General features: G+C 37.9%; 1 pseudogene; it reads right to left on the bottom strand.

Moving 5' to 3' along the window:
• Positions 1-469: 469 nt before the first annotated feature.
• LOC138420449 (olfactory receptor 51F2-like) lies at positions 470-1,413 on the bottom strand (annotated as a pseudogene).
• Between the last annotated feature and the right edge of the window lie 6,063 nt (positions 1,414-7,476).

The following is a 7,476-nucleotide window of genomic DNA, read 5'->3' as shown; positions in this document are numbered from 1 at the left end:
TTTCTCATTAATACTAAAAGTGACTATCTTATCATTTTGTTTCAAATATAAAAATGTGTTAATATGTGTAAAAAACAGAACAATGACTGGTTAAAGGAAATAATAAAATTAGTTAAAATTATTATTACAGTTAGAAAATACCACCTATTTCTCAAAAAGGAGTGACTTTTTCATACTGTGTCATCTTACCTGCTGAGAAGAGGATGAAGTAAAAGGAGACAGACTACTGGCAGGATAAATAACAGTTTAGAATAAGCGGTTATTGGAGGAGAAATTCTAAACAGTAAAGCTGTTCGTTCCTCCTATTCTAATGTCTTGTCTCCTCGTTTGTAAAATAAATGGGTCAGTCAAGCTGATTTTCTAAATATATTTCATCTTTGATTTTAAATATTTGCACATTTGGCATCAACGATCACCAGATTCACCTTTCAATTGATAAAACAACCTGACATAGACTGTTTCTATGATTCTATGTGTCTTTGGAATGGAGAATTTTTATCACAGCTCTGCGTATCTGTTTTGTCTTCACGCTGTAGATGATGGGGTTCATGACAGGGGGGATTAGCAAGTAGGTGTTAGCAATCATAGTATGTACATAGGCTGGGGCCCGTTTCCCAAACCTGTGAACAAAGGACAGACTGATCAATGGGATATAGAAAATGGCAACAGCCCCAATATGAGAGAGACATGTGCTGAAGGCTTTCTTCCTCTCTTCTGGGGATGCAATGCTGAGGATAGTCTTGATGATCAAAACATAAGAACAGGGGATGAGGATCGAGTCCACACCAACAGTAGAGATCATGGCAGTCAGCCCCACTGCATTGTTGAGCCTGGTGTCTGTGCACGAGAGCTTCATCACATCCGGGTGGAAACAGTAGGAGTGGTGGAGCACGCGGCTGCGGCAATAGGACAGTCTCGTAAGAAGTGCTACCATTGGCGTGAGCGTTAGCACCCCCCTGATGACAATGGCCACTCCAATCTGAGTTATTCTGGAGTCCGTCAAAATGATGGCATACCTGAGGGGGTCAGAGATGGCCACAAAACGATCAAAAGCCATGGCCAACAACACTGATGACTCCATGACAGTGAAGAATTTAATAAAGAACATTTGTGACAAGCAGGCATTAAAGCTGATCTCCCTGGCATTGAACCAGAAGATACCCAGCATGGTGAACAGAGTGGATACAGACAAGCCAAGGTCAGTGGTGGACAGCATGGAGAGGAAATAATACATGGGCTCGTGGAGGCTGGGCTGAGTGACGATGGCAAAGAGAACCAGGCTGTTTCCTGAGAGAGCAGTTGCATAGAGAAAGCAGAAGGGAATGGAGATCCAGTTGTGAAAGGCTTCCAGCCCGGGAACACCCGTCAGCAGGAAATGACGGAAGAGGATGTGGTATTTTTCAAGTTTGACATGATGAATTAAAAAGTACAGAATTCCAAGATGAAATTCTGGAATAACCAAAAAACTTACATTTAAACAGGCAATCCAATTATGAATAATTTTATTCAACCAAAGCTAACCATAGATGAAGATCTATATACCATGTAAATATGAATGGCTGATATAAATTGATAAAATAATTGCAAAATTTCAACTGCTTTAAAAATACCTTTTTTTTTTTTTTTTTTTTGTATTTGCTTCTGCTCATGATTTTTCTTCTCTGGAGCATTTTGCTGATAGCAAGGTTACATTATGTGACCCTTTCCTCTAGCCAGAGATAGCAGAACTAAGAAAAGGCACTTGATCCAAGACTGGCTGAACATAGTCCATCCTCTTTGGAATATATTCTGTATAGTTGGCATCAGGGACAGATGATTGAGGCTTTGGAAGAGCAGTATTACATTGGTCGAGAGAAGAGAAAGCAGTGAAGCTTACAGATAATTTGGGAAGCGAGAAAATATTGAGAGATACTTATAATGCAAAATTACATGTATTATGTGATAATAAATGACTTAGGCATCAGTACGGTCATGTGCAGGTGACTATAGTATCTAACCTTTCAAATGACCCCTGTCATTTAACCCTGGTCCAGACCCTTATAGCATCTGGAATTGCATTAGAGAGATGGAGAGCTAGAACACAGACTTATTACCTACAGAGGCCTCTAGCCCCTGCTTGATATAACATGCTGTCAGTTTCAAATACATTTCTTCAATTTCTTTAAAAACTAGCTTTTCTCCATTAGCAAAGAACAGATTTTTCTCCATTTTGTTAAGACATGCTTCTGAGGAGACCCCTAATATAATTTTACTGCTTTGCTTTGGAGGGGAACATAACTTTATTTTTCATTGAGTAAGTAATTGCAGCCTGGATAAATAGGTCTGTATAAGTTGGAAGAAGAGGTATGGGAAAAACAGAGATTAGTATTCCAAAGCTTTTAGCATGGCATATGTGAAAGAGGGTTGAGCCAGAATGAACTTGTAACCAATGTTAAGATCACTGTTCCTTAAGGGAACCTAAAGGTTTCCAGAACACACAGTTTTACCCAAACTGCAAGGTCAAGAATTCCCTAAATAAATCTCTTAGTTTTAACAGGAAATTTTTAATTTGATTAATGGAAAATTCAAGGAAAAAAGAGTGTTAAATTACATGAGTTGGTCAAATCAGTGAACTATGACTTCATATTCCCCAGTTTAGAAAAATTAGATTGTTCTCAGAGAACCAATTAAATTACTGTCAGAATATATTAGCAAATCTCATAAGGGAAATGAGAGTTAACAAAAAGGGAATATTTATTTTAAAAGGAATTTCTATTTCTGGTTACTACTCCCATGACACTGCCATGGATTTGATCATTTTATAGAACTGAAGTATCAAGGTTCCTTAGTGGTCCAAGGGTTAAAAAAAAATCTGCCTGCCAATCAGGGGACACAAATGTGATTCCTGGTCTGAGAAGATCCCCCATGTCTTGGGGCAAATAAGGTTATGTGCCTCAAGTACTGAAGCCTGGGTACTTAGAGCCCATGCTCTGCCATAAGAGAAACCACTGCGATGAGAAGTGCATGCCTCTGCTAGAGAGTAACCTCTGCTTGCTGCAACTAGAGAAATCACACGCAGCAAGAGAGACCCAGAGGAGCCAAAAATAAATAAATAAACAATTAAAAAATACTTAAAAAAATGAAGTAGATACTGTCTCACGCAACTGGCATGTATTTAACAATTAACTGTGAAAGTTTGAAAGATTAACAGGTTCTATTAGCACTTTTTGAAATTAATTATAACTATAGTGATTCCTGAACATCTTTTTTTTTTTTTTTACAGCTTTTACATTTAATAAGCATGTATTGATCAGGAAGATAAACTAAAAATCTATTAAATGAATGATACTCATGATAATTTATAACCTATAATAATGGGTTCACATCTCATTTTCCACAAGTCTTTGACCTATTTCTTATCATTTTTCATAGAATTTAGGACTCAGTTTTTGAAGTTAACAACTTTCTGAGGTTACTTGGAAGTAGAAAAATTATTAAAAAAAGGAATCACTTCAGTTCTGTGTACAAAATGTTTGGGGTATTTGCAAAAGGCTTTCCAAGAAAAACAGTACTTGAAATAATTCCACATTTTGTGTATGTCAAGGCAAAGTATTCCAAGCCAGAAACTGTTGAGAGAATGAGCTTATAATATTGTTTCTTTGCTCTTGCCTTACACTCTGAGACATTTCCTGAGCACCTACTCTGGGCACAGTGCTGTGGTAGAAGCTAAGATATAACACAAACAAAACACCTCTTACAAGGTTTATAATTAAAGGAGAGTGAATGCTGCTGCTTATAAATAATTTCAATATCCAGCATATCATGATGAATAATAAAAATTGTTATGAGAATACAAAAGACCAGATTATGTCAACACTTATGGCACAAAGCAAGCAAAATAACAGAGCTTTGGTGCCTGAGAAAACCAGAGATGTCAGGACCTCATTACTGAGAGGCAGAAAACCTCATCTTTAAACAGAGCCCAGTGACACTTTTGAAAAAAAAAGGAAAATCACCTGTTTGAAAAACCAACTACATGCCAGGCACTGTGTACTAAGCATGTGCATATCAGCGGAATCACAGGCAAAGAAATGCCACTACTTGTAGAACTCTTAAATTGAAGAAAGTAGGGAAAACCACTACACCATTCAGGTATGACCTAAATCAAATCCCTTACGATTATACAGTGGAAGTGACAAATAGATTCAAGGGATTAGATCTCATAGAGTGCCTGAAGAACTATGGACAGAGGTTCATGACATTGTACAGGAGGCAGAGATCAAGACCATCTCCAAGAAAAAGAAATGCAAAAAGGCAAAATGATTATCTGAGGAGGCCTTATAAATAGCTGAGAAAAGAAGAGAAGTGAAAGGCAAAGGAGAAAAGGAAAGATATACCCTTTCTGACTCTGAATGCAGAGTTCCAAAGAATAGCAAAGAGAGATAAGAAAACCTTTCTCAATGATCAATGGAAAGAAATAGAGGAAAACAATAGAATGGGAAAGTCTTGAGATTTCTTCAAGAAAATTAGAGATCCAAGGGAACATTTCATGCAAAGATGGGCACAATAAAGGACAGAAGTGGTATGGACCTAACAGAAGCAGAAGATATTACAAAGAGGTGGCAAGAATACACAGAAGTATTATACAAAAAAGATCTTCATGACCCAGGTAATCATAATGGTGTGATCACCAACCTAGAGCTAGACATCCTGGAATGCGAAGTGAAGTGGGCCTTAAGAAGCATCACTATGATCAAAGCTAGTGGAGGTGATAGAATTCCAGTTGAGCTATTTCAAATTATAAAAGATGATGCTGTGAAAGTGCTGCACTCAATATGCCAGCAAAATTGGAAAACTCAGCAGTGGCTGCAGGACTGGAAAAGTTCAGTTTTATTCCAATCCCAAAGACAAGCAATGCCAAAGAATGCTCAAGCTACTGCACAATTGTGCTCATCTCGCACACTAGTAAAGTAATGTTCAAAATTCTCCAAGCCAGGCTTCACCAGTACATGCGTGAACCACGGGCTTCCAGATGTTTAAGCTGGATTTAAAAAAGGCAGAGGAACCAGAGATCAAATTGCCAACATCCATTGGATCATTGAAAAAGCAAGAGAGTTCCAGAAAAAAAAAAAAAACCATCTATTTCTGCTTTACTGACTATGCCAAAGCCTTTGACTGTGTGGATCACAATAAACTGTGGAAAATTCTGAAAGGGATTGGATACCAGACCACCTGACCTGCCTCTTGAGAAACCTATATGCAGGTCAGGAAGCAACAGTTAGAACTGGACATGGAACAACAGACTGGTTCCAAATCGGGAAAGTACCTAAAGGCTGTATATTGTCACCTTGCATATTTATAACTTATATGCAGAGGACATCATGAGAAACACTGGGCTGGATGAAGCACAAGCTGGAATCAAGATTGCCAGGAGAAATATCAGCAACCTCAGATATGCAGAGGACACCACCCTTATGGCAGAAAGTGAAAAAGAACTAAAGAAAATCTTGTTGGCAGTGAAAGAGGAGAGTGAAAAAGTTGGCTTAAAACTTAACTTTCAGAAAACTAAGATCATGGCATCTGATTCCATCACTTCATAGCAAGTTGATGTGGAAGCAATGGAAATAGTGACAGACTTTAATTTTTGGGGCTCCAAAATCACTGCAGATGGTGACTGCAGCCATGAAATTAAAAGATGTTTGCTCCTTGGAAGAAAAGCTATAACCAACTTAGACAGCATATTAAAAAGCAGAGACATTACTTTGTCAACAGAGGTCCATCTAGTCAAAGCTATGGTTTTTCTAGTAGTCATGCGTGGATGTGAGAGTTGGACCATAAAGAAAGCTGAGTGCCAAAGAATTGATGCTTTTGAACTGTGGTGTTGGAGAAGACTCTTGAGAGTCCCTTGGAGTGCAAGGACATCAAACCAGTCAATCCTAAAGGAAATCAGTCCTGAATATTCACTGGAAGGACTGATCCTAAAGCTGAAGCTCTAATACTCTGGTCACCAGATGCAAAGAATGGACAAATGGGAAAGACCCTGATGCTGGGAAAGACTGAAGGCAGGAGGAGAAGGTGATGACAGAGAATGAGATGGCTGGATGGCATCACCGACTCAATGGAGGTGAGTTTGAGCAAGTTCTGGGAGTTGGTGATGGACAGGAAAGTCTGGCGTGCTCTAGTCCATATGATCGCAAAGAGTTCGATAGGACTGAGTGACTGAATTGAACTGAACTGTAAAGTATGAGAAGGTAAGATGCTTCAAAGTGACACATAAGACAAAACTAATGTGGAGCGACAGATTCTGAATACAAGTATACATGAATGTGTTTGACTGTGTACTAAGAAAAATTAGTTCCAAGAAATCTTAAGTGATGAGATAGATTTTAACTCTGTAAAGTTTTGATGGTTGGGTGTGAGTTTACAAGGATGGAAATCAAAGATATGTTCTTGACATAGATAACAAGGAAGCAGAGGCTAAATGATATATTACAATTTGTTGGAAGACTACTGAGCCTTAAATGTGAAGCTGGGTGCTATAGGAAATAAAGTAAGAGAAGGTGGGGGGCTAGGACATGAATATCTTGAATTCCATGGAAGAGATTAGGAATTTGGATTTTATTTCCAGAGCACCAGAAGCCAGGCATTTCCAAATATTTTATGAATAACTGAATAAATAATTCTTCATCTCCTCTAATTTAACTCCAGGAAGATTCCTTTCCTTCTTTAGTGTCTTATTTGGTACCATTGACTCTCTTCCTGCACTCTAAAATACTCAAGTTTTATCCCAATCTATTAATGAAAGCTTCCCACACATTTATATTGATTTTTTCCAACACATTAAATTCAACCAAGACAGATTGATCATCCTTCTTAACCAGCCACTGTGCTTATCTAGTGGAAGAAATAGAACATAAACTGTTTCTCTCTCAGTTTCCTGCCATATTTTATAATAACAAAAATGTTCTTTGAAAGGCAGTATACTTTTGTTTATCATTCCTTCACTCTCAGTAACAATCCAGATTATTTCTCTAATGACTCTCAGAACATTCTCGAACTGTCACCGATGACTTCCTAAATACCAAGTCCAAAAGTTTATTTGCACATTCATTTCCCTCTCCCTTATTTCACATTTTCTCAGTGTTGACTATCTCCTCTTTGAAACTGTCTCTTTTATTAGCTTCAATGATAGTGATTCTATAAGGATTTTTGCCCTGGTGATCAAACAATATTTTTGTTCCCTGTCTTGTAATTGTGCTATACTTTAGACTGTCTTTAAGACTTTTTTGGGCTCCAAAAGCACTGTAGATAGTGACTGCAGCCACAAAATTAAAAGACACTTGCTCCTTGGAAGCAAAGCTATGGCCAACCTAGACAACATATTAAAAAGCAGAGACATTATCAACAAAGGTCCATCTAGTCAAAGCTATGGTTTTTCCAATAGTCATGTATGGATTATGAGGGTCGGACTACAATATTGGAAAGTAATTAGCCTCC

Source organism: Ovis canadensis, chromosome 15 (genome assembly GCF_042477335.2).
Source record: "Ovis canadensis isolate MfBH-ARS-UI-01 breed Bighorn chromosome 15, ARS-UI_OviCan_v2, whole genome shotgun sequence".
Classification (NCBI taxonomy): domain Eukaryota; kingdom Metazoa; phylum Chordata; class Mammalia; order Artiodactyla; family Bovidae; genus Ovis; species Ovis canadensis.
The sequence above is the reverse complement of the archived record's forward strand: the minus strand, read 5'-3'. Positions and strand labels throughout refer to the sequence as shown.